Genomic DNA, 22611 nt, shown 5'->3' with positions numbered 1-22611 from the left:
CAACGCGCCATGACGCGATTAGCACGCTTCATTACGACGCGCCTCAGTGGAGCGCAAAGCATTTGCTTGTTGTGTAAAAAAAAACAAAAAAAAAACAGACAAACTTTCCAATGATCTTTCGCTCAATTTGCGGCCTTTCTGCTGCCTTTAGCACATCAAGTCGCCGCTTTTCACCGCACGCCACGCCCCCCCCCCCCCTATTTCCTCCGGAGTGGCAAGAGAAATGCGGGTGCAAAAGTGCCTCATTACGGCGGCTTTCCAAATGAAACGGGCGCCATGTTTTATTCATTTAGGTGCCCAATCCCCCCCGGCGAGCTAGCCGAGGGGTGGGAGGGGGGCGAGCGGCGGTTGTGAATGGGCATTGGGGGGGGGGGGGGGGGGGGGGGGGTCGGCCCTGCAGGCCGTACATCAAATGAGCGTATACGACGCTTCCTCACTAATTACATGTCAGCACGCTCCACAACAATTACTTATTCGGCTCATAAAATGAAATGCATTTCAGGTTCAGTTTGCGCACTTGGCGAACATGCTAGTACGCCATTTACATAATAAACCTGAGTGGCCTCGGAGCATGTAGAAAATCTCGCATAGGACAAAATATGAAACTTTTTTTTTTTTTTAAATGAATGCCATGGAGGTTTTCATCAATGTAAATATTTTTTTTTTGTCGGTTTGAGTCATAGTATTTTCTTCGTTACCTCATTAAAAAGACGCATGCAAATTATTTATATTGCTCGATGTATATATGTGAAGATGAAATATTTTTTTTTAACCCTTCCTCTTGCTTCATGAAAAGCAGAGACATTTTGTTTCCTTTGTTTTATTTCAAATTAATTTACGATTTAATTACCAATTAAGATTTTTTTTCTCATGAATTTAAGATGCTGTGTTGACAGATTATATTTGTTAAAAAAATCACATTTATAGAATAATACAAAATAATTAAATTATTGAAAAGAAAATTATTTGTTAAGGCCAGAAAATACAAACTGCGTGTCTTTGTTTTTTTTGTTTTGTTTTGTTTTTTTGCCAATCCTTTTTTTTGTGGCAGTATTTCCCGCTTTGTCAACAATTTTTGAGGGGGGTTATTTTTGATTATTGGCAGATTTTTGCTCTTGTGGAGTCTGCCTGATTATGTCTCTGGCAATCGTTTTGTTGTTTGTTGGTGGTGGTGGCTGGCACGGATCGTCGTGCTTGCCAACAGGTCGAGGATGTCCAGTTCTGGTGACATTGAGAGTCAACTCATATTTAAGAGCAAAAATCAGTCAAATGTTGAGGGGAAAAAATGCGTCATTCAAATGTAAAAATCTTTTTATTGTAAAACTAAAAAAAAAAAGTTTTGCGTGTTAAACAAATAAAATGAGTTCAATGCGCATCACTTAAAAATTTAATAACATGTTTTTCAATAAAATTATTCATTATATTGAAAAATGTTTAAATAAAAAAAAATTAAATGTACATTTCACATTTTTTCATTAAAATAATTCAAAATTCAAAATATTTTTGGAACAGAGAGACATGCTTACATTTATTAAAAGAGCACTTTAAAAAACCGCCACAGTGCTGCTCATAAAGTAAAAATCAGTTTTTCCTTGACGAGATTTTTGTCCCCCCCCCAAAAATCTTAAGAAATGTACGTTTTCCAAGTCAAAACAATAATTATTTGAACAATATTTAAAAATATTGACTTCAATTCAATGCAGAGTGTTCCGAACCTGAAAATGTTTCGTGAGGACCAACCGTACTTCCGTTCATTTTGCCATTTTGAAATGCACGCGTGTACTGTGTAAACGTCGACGTATTTTAGGGAGGCCAAGCGACAAAACCATAAAAAAAAAAAAAAAATCAAACACGCCTTTGTGTGTTGTTGTCATGGGATGGCAAATGTACTCGAGTAACGTTAGTGATCACGAGAGCGCCACAGCAGTCCTTCTCAAAGTACGCTACGAGAGCTCCCTCTAGTGGTGCGTGAAAGAATCTCTGAATTAAATGTGCCTTTTGTTTCTTTGGCTTCAAACTTGTTTTCAGTACGGTTGTGTTGTATTGAATGTTTCAGTACTGTACTCTTGTTTTTTAAGAAGTGTTTTTTTTTTTGGAGTACTTTTTATAGTTTCTGCAGCGCCATTACAGTATTCCTTCCCCAATATTTTATCAGCCTTAGCAATCTCCCTCAACGCCGCTTGCTGAAACATTTGCTTGAAAACATCGATCTCTCCTCTGACATTTCTGGGAGGGCAACGGTGGAGCGTTGCGCCGCGCATGGATGCCCGCGTCGCTCAGAGCGCATGGCTGAACTTCCATCCCGTGCGGACGGGAATCAGCTGCGCGTCGTCGCTCGATTGGCCGGACGTCAAAGCGAAGCATCGTCCGCCTTTGCAAAGTCCTTGTGGGCCTCTTCACATAAGAGCCTCCGCCTCCTCCTCCTCCGCTCGCCATTTCATGGCCTCTCAACCTAATTGGATAGCAAACTCAATCGTGTCCGTCAACCAATTTCTTACGCAAGTCGCACAAAAAACATGTTCCCGAACAGGCATGGGAAGTCCGACGTTTTCCTTTGAAGTGGGCAAATTTCGCATCACATTGTGTTCAACTGTTTCGTAGAATTTCTCCTCAAATCCTTCGTGATTTCGTGGCTGGAAATGAGTACTCTCTGGTCTCTGTACTCAGTAACATGAAATTTGGTAGGCATGTGTATCATGAAAAGTGCCACAAAACTCTCTCAGGAAGTCTTGCCCAAAAAGACTCAGGAAGTCGGCCATTTTTTTTTTTTTAACTCAGCCCCTCAAACTAGTTTTAATTAGCTGCACGAAATTTGGTAGGCATGACTATCGTGAGTATACAAAATTTGGTCAGTGTTTCTTTCTTGACTAAACCCACAAAAAAAAAAGTCTGCCCGTTTGGCCCCCGAGTATGGCGGCCGAGTTTCTAAAAGAGAAACCTCAACTTGCAGAAATGTGGAAACCAACCACTTAGATCTGAAGAAACTGGAGAGAAATGGATTTTACAGCGAGTAAGTGTGATTGACGGCGTGCCGTGAACGAGAACAAACAAGTGCATAAAGCGCAACGGCGACAAAAAAGCGCAAGTCGTTACCTCGGTCGGCCTATTGTGCCGCCGTCTTGTCGGCGTGGGAAAGCTGTCATGTCGAGCGAACGTGGGAGGCGGAAATAATGAGCAGGTAGCGCGTACAGCGCATACGCGAGGGTCTTTGTAAATCACGGCGCAAAGTGGCCACGGGCCAAATATGTTTGCTGTTTGGCCCGCCGAGGCAAAAGCACGCCGCGTGCGAGAACGCCTTCGGGCCTCGCGCGGCAGAACGCCTCCGCCGGGGGCTTGTCGTTTGCTTTCAAGTGTGTCATTTTTCCTCGTTGCCGTTTTTTTGCTTTGTGTTACGCTGTTGGAGAGTTTTTGCCAAAGCCACCTTGGCTACTAGTGAGACAATTCAGCGCACTAGTAGAACGAGTGTGTCTTATTAGAAACGTTCTTTTTCCTTCCACCACTGTCTGCCATTTCTGCGCCTCACCAAGTCGACTTTGGCATCCTAACAATGCCAGTTATGGCACTAGTAGCATGCAGTTGTCCACTAGTGCACTTTGTCGTCCATCTAGGATTCCAGAGTTGTCCTACTAGTGAGGAATCTGAGCATACTCGTACAAGGACCTAAATATAGAATGCGGCTGCAAATATTTGTTGCAGAAGGGTGGGGAATGAAGGTTTCAGACAAAGCTTAAGTAGGGTTTCAAGCCAGAGTTATTCTTTCCAAAAAAAGGTATTTAAGTAGTCACTAGAGTTTCAAATGTGGGTTTTAAGGTAAAGTTAGGGCTTCAAAGTAAGGTTTCAACACTGGGCGAGGGTTTAATCGTCAGGTTTCAAGCCAGGGTTATGGTTTCAAAGTCGACTTTCAGGTTTTTGGAGTAGGGTTTCAAGCAGAGTTGGGGCTGTTTCAAGTCGGAGTTATGGTTGCAAAGTAGGGTGTCAAGCCAGGGTTGCACTTTCAAAGCCAAGTTTCCAGCCAGGGTTAGCGGCGCTTCAAGTTATTTTTTTTTTTAAGCGTGGTTGGGGTTTCGAGATAGGGTTTTAAGCAAAGCTTCAAGAAAGTTTTGAAGTAGGGTTAGCGTTTTAAGCCAAGGTTAGAATTCAAGAGTAGGGTTTCGAAACCGGTTTAGGTTGAGAACAAAAGATTTGGTTGTAAAGTCTGGTTTCAAGCCAGGGTTAGGGTGTGAATGTCGGCTTTAAAGCAACGGGTAGGGTTTGAAAGTCGGGTTTCAAGCCACGGTTGTCTTTTCAATGTAGGGTTTTTGTTCAGGTTTAAGGTTTTGAAATTCGGGTTTCAACCGAGGGTTGGGGTTTCAAAATGGGGCTTCAAGCCAAGCTCGAGAAGGTTTTGAAGTCAGGTTCGGGTTTCAAATGTGGCTCTCAAGCCAGCGTGTGCTTCGACAAAAGTTTGCCTTTCAAGTCACTGTTGTGCTTTAAAAGTCGGGTTTAAATTCATTCTTTGGGTTTCAAGCAATTTTTTTTTTTTTTGGTTTCAAGTCTGGTTTTGGATTTCAAAGTTGGTCTCAAGTCAGGTTTTAAGCCAAGGTTGTTTTTACGGAAGTGTTTGGGTATTGCTTTTTGTCTTTATCTTTAAAAAAAAAAAAAAAAAAAATTCAAATTTCCCCATTGTGGGACTAATAAAGGACATCTTTATCTTTGGTTTCAAGTCAGGGTTGCCGTGTCCGAGCTTTCAAACTTTGGCGGGTTTACGCTTTCAAAGTTGACTCGGGCTTGCTTTCGTTCCACGTCCACTTTTTCTTTTCTTTTTTTTCCCCTCTCAACGATTCCAAATTGATAATGCGGAGCGCGTATGAAATGTTAATATTGACGTGTGCAAACTGAGCGGCCCAAGAAACACGCGTGTGGAGGCCGTCTCCTCATCTGGACTTCCATTTCTTTATGTAGTTGGCACTTTTAGCGCCTTACTCCACTCGGGGGCTGCGTTGCGTCACACTCGGCAGGTAGAGACCAACGAGCCTCCCTGCTGGGGCGAAGCTTCTGCATGAGGCAACATTACGCCTAAAAAAAAAAAAAAAAAAAAATCCCCACTTAATCTCGCCCAATCTCCCTTTTGGACTCAATGGCATTGATTTCTTCCCGTCGCTATTTTAGATTTCATCTCTTCCGCCTCTACAGTTGGACAGGAACGCTGCTATTTTGCCTTGAGAAAAATCCTTTTAGCATAATTCAACCCCTGAGGCCAGTTTCAAGAAATTTTGGTAGGCTCGTCAATCATGAGTAGAGCCACAAAAAAAAAAAAAAAAATTCTCCTGGCTGAAAAGAAACAGGAAGTTTGCTTGAAAGGGCGCATGTTTGGTTGGTAGCACCCTCCAAAATTTTGGAACGCTAAAATCCAGTTTTATTGAACAACGTCAAATTTGGTATGCAGATCTATGAGTCGAGCCACAAAAAACCTCGGAAAGAAGCCATTCCAGAAAACACACAGGAAGTTCAAAAAACGCCAAACTCGCCAAGATGTTATTTCCGACCTAGCCGCTAATTGCTAATCAAAGGTTAGCCTTCAGAATCCAAGCACTTGCGTCCTCATTTGGACAAAAATAGTGCTTACAGAAGCATTTATTTATTTTTTAGCAGAAAGCAGTGACTTTGTTAAAGACGCTTTCTGCAAACATTTCAATACGCGCTACAGGAAGCGTTTGATGTTGATCCACCTGTTCTCCTTTTAAGCTGCCAGGCGCGCACAATCAAACATTTTCTTCCCCGTTGCTTATTTTCCGCTGATGAATGATTGAATGGCCGAGGGAACAATACGGCGTTCGGGCTGCTGGAGCGGCGTCGTTATTCATAATCTGCCGGCGGAGGTTTATGATGTCGTTGATGTAAACGAAGACGTTTTGCAAACAAGACCAGCTTTTAAACATTTATCACCTTGGAAATCGAGCGCCGCACGGTAGAGAAGCGCCATCGCTAAAAAGGAGGTCAACGTTCACAAAGCGACGCAAAGCAGACGTGGGCCCGAGGGTTAGGGAGTCAAATGAATGAATGAAGACTTTCAAACTCCGGGTAGGGTTTCAAAAAAAAATCTGCTTTAAATGGGTGCTCCAAGTCAGGGTTAAGGTTTCAAGACAGATTTAGGTTAGGTTTGCAAGACAGGGTTATGGTTTCAAAGGTTGGGTTCTAAGCACAGGCATTGGTCAGGGGTTCAAGTCACGCTTAGAGGTTTTCACTTTCAAATGAGGTTTCCAAGTCACAGTTAGGGTTTCAAACAAGGGATAGGGTTTCAAAACTTCAAGCTAGAAATAGGCTTTTAAGTAAGGTTTAGAGTTCCAAAGTAGGGTTTCCAGTCATGGTTGGGTTTCACATGAGTGTTTCCTCCTTGTAATCTTAATAGCGAACACTTTGACACGTCCAAGCAAAAGATTTCACATGCTGACGCGCTAGCAGGCTAGCAGGCTAGCATGCTAACCCAGCTGTTTGATGTCAAGTCCGTTGTTCCTTCATGTGCCACATGGGAGGAATTAGGGCGGAGTCACGCCCTCTTCCGCCCACTAGTGGCCTGGCATGCACACTGCAGGAAGTGGATCAGCGCTGCATTGGCGCGGTTGTTTGTGTGTTTCTTTCTCACGTGTGGACAAACATGGCCGCCCACTTGGGTGCAAACTGACAGACTTATAGACAGACAGACAGACAGGTGTGAAGAGACACGGCAGGAGGATAAGCAGCTGTGTGAAGTGCAGGAGCTTAGCCTCTTTAAGACGTGTGTGTGCGCAGCAAAGACATTTAAGGTGAAGATGAGCTTGATGGGTAGGGCTTAAATCTGCAGTCATGGAGACTAAAAATAAACAATTTGCATAAAGTCTAAAGGGTTTCAAATTAGGGCTAAAAGTTAAGGCTTCAAGAAAGTACAATTTTGGGCTTCAAATTGAGGTTTCAAGTCAGGGTTAGGCTTTTAAATTAGGATTTGACGTCTTCCAATTTAGTGTTTCAAGCTTATGTTTGCATTTCTAACGAAAATGTGGGTTTCAAATGAAGGTTTTAAGTCAGGGTTTCAAAGTAGGATTTGAAGTCTTGGTTGGGGACTTTTAGGGTTTCAAGTCTGTGCTTTGGTTTCAAACTTTTCTTGGTGTTTCAAATTAGGATTTAAAGTCACAGTTTGGTTTCAAGTTTGGGTTTCAAATTTAGTTTTTTAAGACGGGGTTGGGTTTCAAATTAAGGCTTCGACTCGACCAAAGTTGATTCTGAAGCCTGAGTTAGCGTTTCAACGAAGGCTTGCAATCCATGGTTAGGGTTTTCAAATTTGGGTTTGGGTTTCAAGTACGGTCTTAAGACTGGATTGTGGTTTCAAAAAGATGAGAATGAATTAAGTGTGTGATAAAGCGGTCCAAAAAAACCAAACTTGTATCATGTCAAAAGATTTCTCAACCCTTTCGACACACGTGTTCGTGCGAACATCATGTGTGTGCATGTGCGTGCATGTGTGTGCGTGTGCGCGCGCACATCTGATCAAAGCGGAACCGTACGGAGGAGGACAGCAGCAGACAGAAGACGCAAAAGGTGGCCGCGCTCCAGTCGTCACATCAGCAGGCCTCCTCCTGACGCTCGGCACGCCGCCAAATCGCCGACAAGATGCGGCGGCGGCGCAATCGCACACAAGACTTGTATACCGGGTGTGCCGGTTTTGGATTTTTTTTAAACAAATGAAACCCAAAATTGACAGTTTGTCTTTGACTACGTTTTCAATTCGACTTCATTGACTTGATGGACTGCGAGCTTTCAAGACGGGGGTACGGTTTTCAAGTCGAATTTGTGAGTGAGGTTTGGCTTCACAGTGGCGTTTCAAGACTGGGCTCTGGTTTTCAACACGACTTTGGGTTTCAAATGAGGGTTTTAAACCCGTATTTGGCCCAGCCGCCATGAGCATTTTTAGCCCCGTGTGCCTGTTGGGCCGTTCTTAATCCGTACAAACGATGAATTTGGCAGTGCACCTTTCCACTCAACGTCAAATGGTCGTCGGGGACGCTTCCGACACGGCAGGTTCTGCGCTCCTCGCCAAGGGTGTTACGGGAGCTGACGCTAATCCCGCCAGCGAGGACGACAGAGCGATCCCACGCTGCACCTCGGAAGACTCGAACGCCACTGACAATGGCATAAGAAAAACGCTTAGCGCTGAGGTTTCAGGTTAGCGCCTTTAGCGGCTACGAGCCTGTTGACGGGCATGTTGCAAATCTCCCACAGGAGAGCCAACAGCTTTTGTTCAATCGGTCTCACGGTGGCAACGGCCCCTTGGTGCGAGACGGCTTCGCTTTTACTCACCATGGTAACATCACGATGTACTACTAGCTTAGCTTTGCCATATAAGGCAACCAAAAGATTCCAATTCTACTCCGGGATTCCTAAACTCTGGTGCGTCAAGCTTTTCAAATCTTACGACAGTGCATCCATTTGAGATTAGCATATTTTAGCCCACCTGAGTTGGTCTGATTTTTGCCTCGATTTTCTTTTCTAATTTAGCGAATGATATCTTCGATACCTATCTGAGATATGTTTGCCAGTCCTCGTCATCTTAGCTATGTCTATCTTTGCTTAGTTTTAGCCGAGCTGTTTGTACCTTAACAGCAGTTTTAGCCTATTTTAGCTTTTTTTATTTTATGCTAGCTTATCCTAGGCTTGAGCCCTGCTATGCTAATTTCTTAGCTTTTTCTCATCTAGTTTGGTTTATCCTACTTTGTCATTATTTAGCTTCCATCTTTCATCTTTAGACTTTAATCTTGTTAGTCAAGTGTTGTCAGCAGCTCCTCAAATTGGCTAACCTTGTTTGAACTCACTCATCATACGAGCATGCTCACTATCAGCTGCTCAGCAGGGACTTTTTTTCTTTTCCCGCTTCTTTTTTTTTTGCGCTGTAAAATTGGTGGAGGCAGATTGCATTAGTGTGAAAGCGGCAGGCGAGAGGGCGCTTTTGTAGCTTAACGAAGGGGTGTGAAATTGGCGTGAATGGCACGGCGGCGGCGGTGGCGGTGGCGGTGGTGCCATGTGTGCTTTATCCGGCTCCCCGTCATCCATCCCGCACCCGTATTACCTTTCACGCCTCTCTGGCTTTTATGTAGGCGATAAATAAAGAAGTTCCTCTGCCTCCACGTGTAACTCTGCTTTAGGGCCCGCTGGAGCAATGCTAACATTCGGCTCGCCTTAATGCTACTTCATCTTCACCGCTTGTGTAGCTCACAGATTAGCCTTGTTTATCTTCATTTAACTTAGTTGAGAATCGCCGAGAGTTGTCGCTTTTTTTCTCTTTTCCCGCCTACCTTAGCCTAACTGTTCGGAGATGTGCGCGCATTTGAGACATGCACGGCCTAAAATATTCTTACGTCCAAAAGGAGAGGTTGTGAACCATTACCTTAGTTTATCTTAACCTATCTGGTTTGAGACGATCTGACGGTAGCTTAGCCTCGTTTTGCTTTTGTTCAACAAAATCTGTCTTAGCTAGCTTGTTCTTTAAGTTGAACCTTTCTTTACTTGTCTTTGCGTTTCTATATTATCTTACTTTAGCCTATTGTTTATTATTTATAGAAAAATTAAATTGTTAGCCTATCTTTCCTGATTTCAACTCAGTTTGTTTTCGTAAAGTTTTTCTTATGCTATCTCGTTGGCAAGTTCACCAAACTTTATCTTGGCTTTTCTTAGTGGTCTTACTTTAACCAGTGTCGGGCCGTGCATTTCATACGTAGGCCTTCAGTGAAGTCCTACTTAGTCCCACCTGAATAAATCCGCCACATATTTCCATCATTTCTGACACCACGACTGAAGAAATAAAATACAGAGAGACACTTACACAGTACTGAGTGAGTGTTGGACGATGTAGCTTGTCTTGAAAGGTCCGTCTTGAAAATGTCCTTGCAAGTGTATCTGCAATTAAATTCCCTCCTTTGGCCGTTGTGGTTTAAAAAAAGCAAGAATATATTTTTGATTTTCGAACGGTTGCCAGTTACGACTTCCGGGTGTGTTGATTCCGCTCACGAGTGATTATCCAATCACAAGACGCGTTCATCACCTTCAACGCAAGGCCAGCGAGAAGGCCTTACCGTCATCGACTCGTGATCTGAATGGATATCGCAACGGTCTATCAACTATAAAAGTAAAAATCGTATCCTTGTAGTTCATCTTAGCTCACTTTTGTCTTTTGTTTAGCTCGCCCAAGTTTTTTTAATTATTATTTTGGTTGAGTTTAGCTTAATGAGGCTAAATTATTTTGAGGGTGTTGGCTTTGAAAAAAAAAAGTGACTTTGTTCTCATTTGATATGTTCTCTCGATGGTGGCCACATTTATAAACGACGCTTTATACAACTCTTTGAATTTACATACTACAGTTGGCCTCGTCGCCATCAAGCTAGCCGATAAAAAGACGTGAGGACGACGGCAACAAAAAATGTAGAATTATGATAATTCAAGTTGCAGATGGATGCCGTTTTTCCTCATTTCGTGCTAACACGTGCGCTCGTTTATTCGACACGTGAGGACCTGTAATGTGTTAAAAGATGTTTTTTTTTTTTTTGTCCCCCCCACTTTTGCTTTTAAAAAAAAAAATGTCATCTGTGAATCATTATGAGTAATTTATTGAGTCGACTGTCACAGCAGCGAGCACCTGCCGCCCACACGCCACCATCCAGTGAAATTTGGCAGGGCCGCTGTCAGCGCGTTGGGAATATGCAAATCATTAGCGCCTCCTTGTCTTTCCTCGGCGGGGACGCTTGACGACGTGGGCGGCTAATTATTTTTTTCCCCCCACCCGCCTCATCGGGATCATTGATTGCGTGTCTTTCGAGGCGTCTTTCGCGGTGAAAAGAAAAAATAAATATATAAAACGTTCTAATTAAATGTTTCTTTAAGCTCACGCTGCCATGAAAGAACTCATTACTTCCCCTTTGGCCAGCCACCGACCTCCCCCAAGCTCTGTTTTATCCTGATAATAGAACTATTTTGTTCCGGTCAAGATAATGTTCCTCGACAAGCGGGCGTCAAATGTCGACCTGACGGCAGGTCGTTTGGCACCGTCGCTTGTGACCATTTGTCCGTTTTTTGTTATTTGACAATTGTGATCAACAAATTTTGCCCCTCACTGGCACGGAACGCAACTGCCTGTTGATTGGTCAATTGCCTCTCATTGGAACGTACCAGAATGAAAAGACAATTGCGTCCTCCCTTTTCGGCAGCCTGCCGTTTGCGCGTTTGTCGTTGGTTGGTGAAGCAGCATGTGGCTCATCGCCCAAGATTTTTGATGCACTCCCAGTCTCAAGTAACTGAACTCATGTGGTGGCCGTGCTGGTCAGAAGAACTGCTTTTCACCCTTTTTTTCCGCGCTTCGTACGTGGTCTGTTTTTTTTAACTCCTCTTGCTAGCTTGTGGGTTTCCTATTAGCGTAATGCGACAATTAGCATCTTGATGTGCGTCAAGAGTCCATCATAAATGGAGGTGATGGAAAGAAGACGGTGAATTTTCCAAACAGAATATTTATATGAAACTGGAACGATGCAAGTTTTCTTTCAAATGTGCAGCCCGCCATGGCTCGGTTCCGGTCCGCGACCTGGTGGTTAAGGACCACCGCCCAACACAACTTCTTCTCTCCCTTAAATGAACTTGAGACTTATTGTCTGGATTTTGGCCTGTTTTCCTGCCGCTTCTCCTCCAAGAGGGCACTGTGAGGGTCGTGATGGGAAAATGAAGCTTCAAATTTGTTTCATGAACCAGCTGCTGTATTTTCGAGTCCTCTAGATGGCACTGTTGCTTTAAATAAAGGGTTGAAAAAAAAATGGCAATTCAGCCCAATGTTGAACAGACAGTGCCATCTAGAGGACTCCAAAAATACGACAACTGGTTCATGAAGCAGATTTGAAGCTTCATTTTCCCACCACTAGGTGAGAGAAGTAAAGGCTGTTGCTGCGAGGACTCTGCGCTATTTTACATCATCATATCATCTCATAAATGTTGCCCTCTTGGCATCGATTCCTTCTCAAAGTTTATTCTTTATTTTCTTCCAACTGGGTTTTGACAGTCGGTCCTTGCTCAATTTGGCGGTGCCGATCAGCTTATGTCGTTGATCTCGGTGAACTGTGTGGGCCAGCGACGCCCTTTTGAGGCTCTTTTGCGATTCAAAGCCAGAAAGACGCCTCTTGGTGCTTCCCCTGCTTTGCCAGGATTGATCAAGCAAAACACCGGCGCGTTCCAAAACACCACGACGGCATATTGCGACTTTGGCAGGCCGACGGGCGCCGTGTTGTTTGGCGGAGCCATTACACCCACAGAGTGGCGAGACGAGTGGCGGCAAAGTGGCAGCGCGGAATAATTACGGTGAATAGACACAACTCCAAAGTGTGAAAAACGGCCGATGAATAGAGCAATTTGGTGCCTTTGAACGCGCTACGCGGATGAACGTCTTGGGCCAAGCTTGTGTTGAATGACCAACACCTCCCACCTTCAAGTTTAGTTCAAAAGCACAGAGCGAGGCCTAAATAAGGAATGACCGGTGGTTTCATCTGTCAATCGAAGTGCACAAAAGTCGAGACCGCTCACGGAAAACTTTCCCATCACTTTTAATTATGTCGTATATAAGGTTGAGGTGCCCAAAATTTGAATTAATGGCTCAGAAGTGCATGTATTTATATACTGCGGGGTCAATGGCAAGTGCAATTTTTGTTACCATGACAACCGGGGTGGGGCTAGGGTGTTGTGACTAGGCGAGCAACTTGGACGCTGTCCAAGTGGAGAGCAAAGTGTGGGTCAAATGAATTTAGCAGCCAGAAAGAAAATTTACAAACAATAACCACGCCCACACTGGAGTTTGTCAGCCAATGACATTGAGCAAAAACCTCTCCATTTTTAAGTGAAGGCAAGACGACACTGTGAAATATCATGTCGAGGCAAAAGGTAAACTGAGCCGCATTGAATTTTGTGAGGCAGCTTAGCATCAGCTAACCGTGTTAGCTGCTACGGGAGTTTGTATGTTTGCCACTTCTGTTATCCCGTTGAAAAGCCTTGCTCCATCTTTTCAGTGGCGAGAAAAGCCAAAGAAAATGCAAATCGCAGTTAATAATTTGCGCCGATGGTGATATTTTGGATTGCTGAACAAGCAGTAAGGCGTGAACCAATCAAATGACACCCTCAGCAAATCGGGTCAGAAACGACTCTTTATTGACCTGCTGCTCACCTGAAGCGTTAGCGGCTAATTGGCTAACGACACAAGAAAATCCCTCTTTAATTAGCCGCACCGGATGGCGTGACGCCACCGTGCCGGGTGGATTCCGACGCCAGATTTCCCGCGACGGCTATTCATTTGCTACTCGCCAGCCTATAAAAAGGGAAATGTTCCTCCGGAGAAATTCCCCGTCGTTTACCTTCCCGCGACTGCTAATTAGATTAACGACACCTCGCATCCAGAGGAGCCCTCCGGGGGCGGGGGGCTAGCAGTTAGCTTAGCGACCGCCGCGTATCGACCGCGGCTGGCGTTGTTAGCTGAAGGCGACTTAATGCAACGCTTCCCCGGGGACGCTTTGAAAGCCAGTCAATATTTACGGGAATTGCTGCCGTGGGCTCTTCTCTAATTTGGCGTCCGTGTTGAGCCGAGAATGCCCGGGGGAGGTATCGCACGTGTGTGTGTGTGTGTGTGTGTATCGCGTGTGTGCGCGTCCGTGTGTTTGCTGGCACTTGATGGTGCGCATTGACGTGACCTTTGTCACGGCAATGTCGTAATTATCAGGCCTCGGCCGGCTGGATTAGTAATCAGAGCAACACGGAGAGCCACTTGTGTTGAGTTTGTGGTTGAGGTGTCTTCGTGGATCACGTGGCAGTCATGCTTACTGTTTGGGGTGTCATTTTTCTCTTCGTAATGATGTAAAACAACAACAACAAAAAAAAGTTTTTTTTTTTTCCACAGCATTTTTGCCGGCTTCAGTAACAACAAATTAATTCATTTTAATTGAAATGTAATTAAATGTTTTTTTTTTCCGTTTCATTATTAAAGCCCAATGAGTCCTATGAGATAAATCAATGACTTCATGTAATTTTGTTCATTTTTTTTTTTTTCTACATTTTATTTTGAGAGCTCGACTTGCTTCATTCATGGCGAAAGGCAAATTAAGTAAATATTTAATTTAATTATTTTTTACAGTAGATTTATACCTTTTTTTTAGTTGACATTTTATTTTTAGGGATCGATGCGGGACGAGGATCGCAGGCGTGCTGGAGCCTCTTGAATTTTATTTCAAAAGTAAATGTCGTAGTAATTGATTTTATTTCCGTGACTGGGTAGCGCTCTGGCGCTCTTTTTTTTATTTTAGGCACTCCGACCAACCAACATCGCTCTGAATTTCCGAACGGTCAGAGTGAAGCAGTGCGTGCTTGGAGCGTATTTTTCAACGCACGCCTCATCACATTGACGGCACGTCCGCTTCCAACCATAAAAAACGTTTTTTGTTCTTATTTTAAAATGGCAAAACTAGAATCCGGCGTTCAATTTTGGCCACCGGTAGAATCCTGGTCGCTTATTTGAGGCTTTTAGTGCTGTAAATAATACAGTAAATCCTTGTTGTGGTGGAAGCTGCATGCTAAGTACGTCACGTTGGTTGCCATGATGACTACTTCAATTTCTTCTCTCATTAGCGACGGCGGGAACGCACCAAATATATTTGGCAAGCGCTCCAGGAAAGCAGAAGAAAAAATGGAAAAAGAAGAGCGACGTTGATTTTGCTGCGAATGTGAGCTTTACTGTTCTCGGCCTCGGTTATTGTCACAAAAAATAAATAAATAAATAAATAATTTTTTTTTTAAATTGCCCCAAAATGCGACTGATCGAAAACGCGATTTATCATCTGACAAAAAATTTGGTTTGCGTTGGTTTTATCAATTTCATTTTAATTTATTTTCTTTTTACGTGGACTGTAATAGTTCATTTTGGGAAATTAAGAATGAAAAAAATTATATTTTTTATTTTCTTTAAAAAAGTGTTTTAATGTCTTTATCTATTTTTCTATTTTTCAATTTTTTTTTTTGTTGCTTTCTTAGATGTAAGATCCCGTACATTTCTTATTTCGCATTCGACATTTTATTTGATTGCCTTTTGATCGATGGAACATATTAATAATCTCTGCGGGGAAATGAATGATTTATTGAATATTTACAAAGCAATGTTCCGTCTTTCCTCTGGATTTTTTTTTCTTTTTCTCTTCAAGAGTGTGCCGTCCTTCTGTGCAATGCATTTAGCTCGGCACGATTGTGTCAGCTACCCGATGAAAGTCTAAGCTTATATAAGCAGCGTGCGGGTAGACGCGAACACATTTGCTCGTGGTGTCGGAAGTGGAAGTAGAAACGCATCGGCAGCTGGAATGTGAATCCACTTGTGTAAGCAAGCAGGAGGGTCCTCAGTGTCGTGAGCTGATGTCAAAGTTGTGTACGGGACTTGTGTTATTTTGGGATGGCTTCACGAAGGGCCGTTGAGGTTTCACAAGCGGCTCCAAAGGGACGACTCGCAACGAACGTGGCAAACACAAATTCCAGAAAGAGATCAATGCGGGGACCTTTGGAGAGCGGCTTCACCTGAGCTAACTTGCTAATGCTAACGCTAGTCACAAATTACGTCTTCTTGTCGACCTTGAGATTTGGAATTTCCTCATGTTGACACTTATTGGAGCCAGAATTCCTTCTTCTACAGCAAGAATCCCTTCTGGAGTACACTCGGAGATCCGGATTGACTTCTTGTCGACTCCGAATCAAACTTTGTCAACAAACTCCAAATTCTAGAATTCCTTCCTGTAATTATTTTGAGACCCAAAGTTCTCTCTTGTTGACACAGATCGATCCGGAATTCCTTTCGTATCGATCCTAAAAGTTCCAGAATTTCTTCTTGTGCTCTTTTGTAGAAGTAGAATTCCCCGTTGTAGACGATCAGAGATTTGGAATGACTTTTTAGTCATCACCGGAGACATCCAGAACCCTCGCAGGTCCAGAAGTCCTCCTTGACGTCACTCATCGTCGATGGAGAATTCCTTCTTCTAAATACCTTTGGATCCAAAATGTTGTTCTTGCAGTCAGGTTTTGACCCAGGTTTCTTTGTGGTTTATTCATTGCCATTTATATATCAGACTGCTAGAGATACAGAATTTCTTCTTCTAGTCTCGCATACATTTAGAATTCATTTCTGCAGACACTCAGAGATCTGGAATTCCTTCTTTTATACATTCATCGAACCAGAATGATGTTTTATGGTCACATCCTGAATTCCTTTTTCATTACAAAGCCAGAATTCCTTCTCGTAGACAATTAAGAGATCTTCATCAGTAGTTAACTTTTTTTCCAACTTGGCTGCCCAGGAAGGGATTGTTCCCATTTCCATGAGGACAAATTGGAGATAAACCGGCATCCTGGAGTGGATTGTGTTTCGCCCCGCTGTATAATACATTGCCTACTCTCTGCATGTTTAACGTTTGACTTGTTAAATGTGAAAAAAAAAGAAAAAAAATGCTGTCTGAAAGTGATGATTTCCGCCGGGAACACATTGAGAGTGAAAAAAAACCCAAAACATGCAAGGTTGATGTCTCACGCAGCCCGTTACAACATTTTAAAATGGGAAACAAATCAACTGGAGGCTCGTCGGAGGAAACTTTTTGGCAAGGCGATGACGAGCGACTCCCGCCTCCGAGTTGTTTTCCATTAGCGGAGGAACACTCTGGAGACGCGAGACGCGAGGCGGGAGGAGGAGTGCTCGCACGCTCAGTTGGACAAGACGAGGAGAGTGGTGTAAAAAGAGGCAGCGAGAGCAATAAATACCTCTTGGCGCACACGCCAGATTCCCTTGCGATTCGTCCCAAAAAGCAGCTTGCTTGTTGCCAAGTGGTGTGTGGCCATCGGCTCAAGTATGGAAGGAGGCGGCGGCGGCGGACGAGGCGCTCTGGAGATGCTCCCTCGTTGCACCTTGCTACTTGACTGGTCTCCGTTGAAATTTCTGGAACACGCATGGAAATGTGCTCCAGAGATATTTGACTCAAATGCTTGAAAAGTGTCAGAATCGAGATAATAAATGATCATTTTTATCATGATAACCTTTTTCTGATTGGCTTGCTAAATATGCTCACAGCTGGTCTCCGTAATGTGGCGATTCCCAGTCGTAAAATAAAGTGTAGAAGGTCATTGACTGTGCGCGGCTGATGTACTTTATGCTCCACTTAAAAGAAAAAAAATACGGAGCAGCTTGAAAAGAATCCGAATCGAGAATCATCCGGAACGTTCCAATTCAAATGATGTCCGCCGATGAAAATAGCGGCCGCGGTGCACTTCTTTCCAACTTTTCATTGTCAACTACGGCGACTCCTCTTGGTGATCGATAGCGGCCCACGGGAGCGTTCGGCGCTTATTTAATGGCTTTGGAAGCGACTCTCCCAGCTCGTCGGCGTCGCTCCTCCCTCGAGGTGTCAGCGGGGTCTTTGTTTTAATGGAAAAGCTTTTTTTCGCTCGGCTCGACATGGCCGCCGTGCGATAACGGTGAAGGGAAGAGAGGTGGCGGGGTTAGATCGACGCCTCGGGTGCCTATCCGATAGCTCGGCTTCGTCATTAAACATTTCTGCGTCTCAACTTGGGTTTGTTTTACTTCCCTTTTAAGCGCTGTTCAGTGTTCGAAGCGTCTAAAAAGGAGTTAAGCCGCCGAGTTGGTTGGTGGAGAGTTCAGCCGACTTGTCAGCATCTTGAGTCGAGTCCTAATGAGGACGTTTACAACAACGGGAGGGAAAAAGAAAAAAAAAAAAAAAAAGCGCCGCATTCATCTGCAGCCAGCGACTTTGCTTCAAGGCCTCGCAGCACTTGAGACAAAATTCTTTCTCGGAGATCCTTCGAGATCTTTGAATTTCTTCATTGCTCACATTCAGTAGAATTCATGGTTCTAGAATGTCTTTTGTTATCTTTTAGCGATCCAGAACTTTCTTCTGGCTGACGCTAAAAGATCCCGAACTTGTTCCTCGATCCATCTCATTTTCGAGGTGGTCAGTAAACATGACGACAAATCACCTCACATCTCTCCATTCTGTCGCTTAAGCCTTCCCAGCCAATCGCAAACGGAAGTCCACGACATATACAGCAAGTATTCCCACCTACGGACCTCTGTCCGACGGGAATTCCCTCACCCGGAAAAAAAAAACGTACGCATTAAAATTTCTGCGACCATATTTCATTATCGATGGATTCCTCGGAAGCCATAGCGACGCTCGCAGTGGCGCAAACTCAAGAAGTTCCCGCTCCATACAACGGACAAACTTGGACCAAGATCGGATCCAAAACGGCGACATATAAACGACTTCTTTGGCATGAGATTTGTCGTCTCTAGATGATGGCATCCGAACGAAGAAGAACGGTCATGACCGTGGAAGAGAGAGCGAAAAGCGTCCGACGAAGCAAAGTAAAAAAAAACAAATCGATTGTGGCTCAGTACGATTTTAGTACAGTTTACCTGCTCAGAGGAAATTGCTTGCGGCTTGACGGACGAAGTACAGCGGCGTAAACGAACGTGTCCTGGAACGCTTTAACTGTTGTTACGCTAAAAAAAAAACTCCCGCTAACGAGAGAGAAGGCTAGCTCAATAGCGCCACCTATGGGCATGGAGGCATTCGAAGCGTCCCGCGGCCTTCAAAAGTTGCACGACGTCAGCTGAGCGATGCCGTCTTGTGTGGTGAGGGAGGGGAGGTAAAGGTAGAGAGAGCCTGAGTGGAGGAAAAAGCTCAAAATTTAAAAAAAAGTTATACGGAAAAATTGGACCTCGCAAATCTGATTCCGTTCTAGCGAATATTTACTGTATGTCTTTTCAAATAGAACTGAATGGGGGGGTCAGAACCCCTTTTTTTAACACACTTACAGTATTTATCCTGAATTGTACAGAGAGAGATCACAAAATTATTTCTTTCAAACACGAATCTCAAATTCCCTTTTCAATCCACAATTCCAGATCCAAAAGTCATTCTAGTCAACGCTTAAAGTTCCAGAATTCCTTCTTAGCTACGTATAGATTAGGCCTGAACGATATGTCGTTTGAACATCACGATTGCGATGTACGCATGCGCCACAGTCACATCGTAGGACATGCGTTTTTTTTTTGTTTTGTTTTTTTAGAACACGGAAACTTTTGGTTTGTTTCCTAAAAGCAGCACTCTCCACTAGGATCTACATTGTTGAGACGACACAGACCATCTTGCTGTCATCTGGTGACATTTTTTTCTAGTATCGATATCGCAATGTACATCGCAGCCTCCCCAAAGATCGCAATGTCATTTTTTTCCCAATATCGTGCAGCCCTCGTATAGATCCGGGAATTCTTTTTTTGTAAGGCAAGGCAGTTTTATTTCTGTAGCACATTTCATGCACTAGACAACTCAATGTGCTTCACACACGCAAAGACACAACACCTGCAGGCATTTACAAACAACTGTGAACAACAAAAGCAAAGCAGAAAAAACTCAAGTAGACATTTAAGAGAAAACTTAAAAAAACATTTAAAAGTAAAGAAATAACGGTTACTTACTAAAATATCTAAGGTTGGCATGATGAAAAAGTGGAGCAAGAACACGACGCGCACACGCAAGGAACACGAGTACCTTCGAGGGGGTCGTCATTAGCGCCGCCAAGAGCCCCGTGCGCGGGATGCTGACGAGCGTCGCTTTAGCGAGCTTGCGGGATTAGCGCGGAGACTTGATTAGCATGCATTATGTGACATGGCTGCTGCTGCCGCCGCCGCCGTGATGAAAGGCCCCGCCGTTAGCGAAGCGCTCGACGCTCTTTGCTTAGCCAGTCGCCCCCGAGCGCTTGCTTTCCTGGTGACCTCTGAACCCGTCCAAAGGCACTTTGGTGTCCTCTTGTCGCATGCATGTCCATCCGAAAGCTGTGGTTGGAGCTGACGGCTGATAGCTGAAATGGATGCAAAGGACGAATTCGGGATCTGTTTTAACAATTCCGATTATTTAACATCTACACGAAGGAATTTGGGATTTCTCTGTGACGACGTGAATGAATTCTGAATTCTTTTATTATTATTCTTATTTTTTTAATTTTTTTTTATAATTGTCTCCAAGTAGGAGTTCTGGCTCTACAAGCGACTTTCTGAAGAAATCTCGGAACCCAAAGCGTCTGCAAGAAACGATTCTGGCTTTGCGAGTTCCTGCAAGTCCATGAAGTTTTTGCGGCTCTCGAGACTCAAATGCGACGTTCGCACGTTGCGCTTTGGCTTAATTCGCTGGCGTTTCACCGCTCTTTCGCGCTCACGGAACCAGGGGGAGGGGCTTCGGTTTGCGCCGACCACAGCGTTTACGCTAGCAAACAATAAACGAAACGGCTTCGACATCGCGTTCAAGTGGCCGACACTGTGCTAAAGCTAATGGAAACAATCTTACCTTCTTGGTAATGTTCAAACGCTGTCAACAAAAAAAAAAAGAGAGTTAAAGCATACGAGGTACGCCAAGCTCCTCGCTCACTGGTCACTTTTTTTTTTTTTTAGCTGGCCGTGTTGTAAAGCTAACGTGATTGGCTGCCACGACGTGACACGCGAAGAATGTATTTTATTTTATTTTTTTTTTAACCACGCCGAAAGGGCGAATTTTCTCTGCTTGCTCAATTCAACGCTTTGGTGGGAAGCTCGCATAAGGACAAATTCAGACTCAGAAAATCTTGGTCCATAAGTGACACTGAAAATGGATTTCTGGCCCTGTGAGCACGTCAAAAAATGAAATTATGTGTAAAGTGAATTCTGGAGTACCGTATTTTCCGGACTATGAGCCGCTACTTTTTTCCTGGATTTTGAACCATGCGGCTAATACAACGGTGCGGCTTTTCTGTGGATTTTTCGTTCACCTCCATAGTTGAGAAAATACGCTAAATGAATCTCCATTTTTTTTTTCTCTGTTTTAATGAGCAAAGTGGTTGCTGTGTTAAAAGGCACTGTTTTTAAGATTCTGTTTCTGTAGCTTTATGTGCATTCGCAGTAAAAAACATTCTGGACATGCGGTAAACACATTTTTTTTCAACATGGCTTATATAACTTTTTTAATTTATTTATTTTTTTTTTCCCTAAAAAGAGTTTTGTGTCGCTCGTAAAAGCCAATCTGCATCGACCGTGCAAGTGACTACGAGAACTAATTCTGGATCTCGTGGCATCTCTCGGAAGGATTTCAATTTGTCTGCAAGAAGGAATTCTGAGTTTGAAAGTGACGGCCACTGCGAATCTTCTAAAATCTAGTCTGAAATTGTTTTTTTTTTTTTTTTTTTTTGTGCACGAGCAACATCCACCTTTGTGTGAATGTTGTTCATTTGAATACAAATTAGATAAAGAAAAGACGTCTGTTTTCAAGGAAAATGGCTTTTATTCTTGAAAAAAATCAAAATCTGCCTTCTTCTCGAGGAAAACAAAAACTTAAAAGATACTTCATTCTTGTACCCCTTTTTTTTTTTTTTAATTTTATTATTATTTTTTTTTTTCAAGAGAACTTTATGACATGGATAGATAAATAGCTAGTGTAGCTTGTGAAATCCCCACCGCTGGGAAAAGAAGTCTCGTAAGGAGGCGAGGGCTTGATCAAGTGGATGGAAATTAATGATGGAGCAAAACAAACAATTAGACCGTTTGTGGGGGGGCGAAGGGGGGGGGGGGGCTCGGGGGGAGCAAACACGCTCGCGCGAAGCTGCGGTGAGCGGCACCAACGAGCACAAGCGGCGTGGGCAGTGGAGGTGGCGCCCCCCTAAGGATGGGTGGGGGGGCGGTGTTGTTGATGAGATTAGCGTGGGACCGACTTCAATTAAGAACGGAGCAGTTCGCTGTTGTCGTCGCACGACACTTCAAGAATATTGTCGCGCCGTAGTAGTGCTGCAATGTAATCATGTGATCGTTTAGCCGCGCGCTAGTTGAGTGATATTGCCCTGAAGTCATGTAGCAGTGCAGAGTTTTGCTGCTCTTGTCGTTTTGTCCTGCAGCGGTGAAACCCTTGACGGCTCAAAGACGTTCTTCCTCATCCCTCGTCCTTTTTGCGTCATCTTGCCTCGTTCCGTCTGTTTGCTGGAGGCAATTAGACGCCTGCAGGAGAGATTTGAAGAGAAGAAGCCAGAGCGCCGCGTTCCCCGGCCGACACGATCCTTCCTTTTCCTTTCTTCCTCCATCCCGGGAAAGGCCCAGCGGAGTCTGTCGCTTGCGCGATATATCGACCGGAACCTAATTAGATGACGCTCGGGCCCCCTGTCGTGGCGCCGCACACTAGTGCGCTCGTCTAGTCCGCTTGTAGCGATGCGCTAGTGTATTCATTTGCTGTAGTGGAGCAACTCACTAGCGTCGTCATTTAGTTTAGTGGAGCGATACGCTAGTGAAGTCATCTAGTCTAGTAGTGCAATGAATTAGGGGGAGTCTTTTAGCGCCGCATAGCGATGCACGAGTCTTGTAGTGTGGTAACACTGTGCTGTCGTCATTTAAGATTGGATCTACGCGCTAGTGAAGTAATCTAGTGTACTTGGAGCTGTTTACTAGTGTAGTAATCTACTATAGTGCAATGGTGTCATCGTGTATTTTAGTGGGCCAGTGTACTAGTCTAGTCATCCAGTGTAGCAAGG

General features: G+C 44.0%; 1 long non-coding RNA gene across 1 annotated transcript in view; it reads left to right on the top strand.

Moving 5' to 3' along the window:
* Positions 1 to 22611, top strand: part of LOC148342590 (uncharacterized) — a 37260-nt gene that overhangs the window by 5128 nt on the left and 9521 nt on the right. The window lies entirely within an intron of this gene.

This window comes from Idiotropiscis lumnitzeri, chromosome 1, assembly GCF_059441095.1.
Source record: "Idiotropiscis lumnitzeri isolate Australia: NSW breed Sydney's pygmy pipehorse chromosome 1, RoL_Ilum_1.0, whole genome shotgun sequence".
In the NCBI taxonomy this organism is placed as follows: domain Eukaryota; kingdom Metazoa; phylum Chordata; class Actinopteri; order Syngnathiformes; family Syngnathidae; genus Idiotropiscis; species Idiotropiscis lumnitzeri.
The sequence above is the reverse complement of the archived record's forward strand: the minus strand, read 5'-3'. Positions and strand labels throughout refer to the sequence as shown.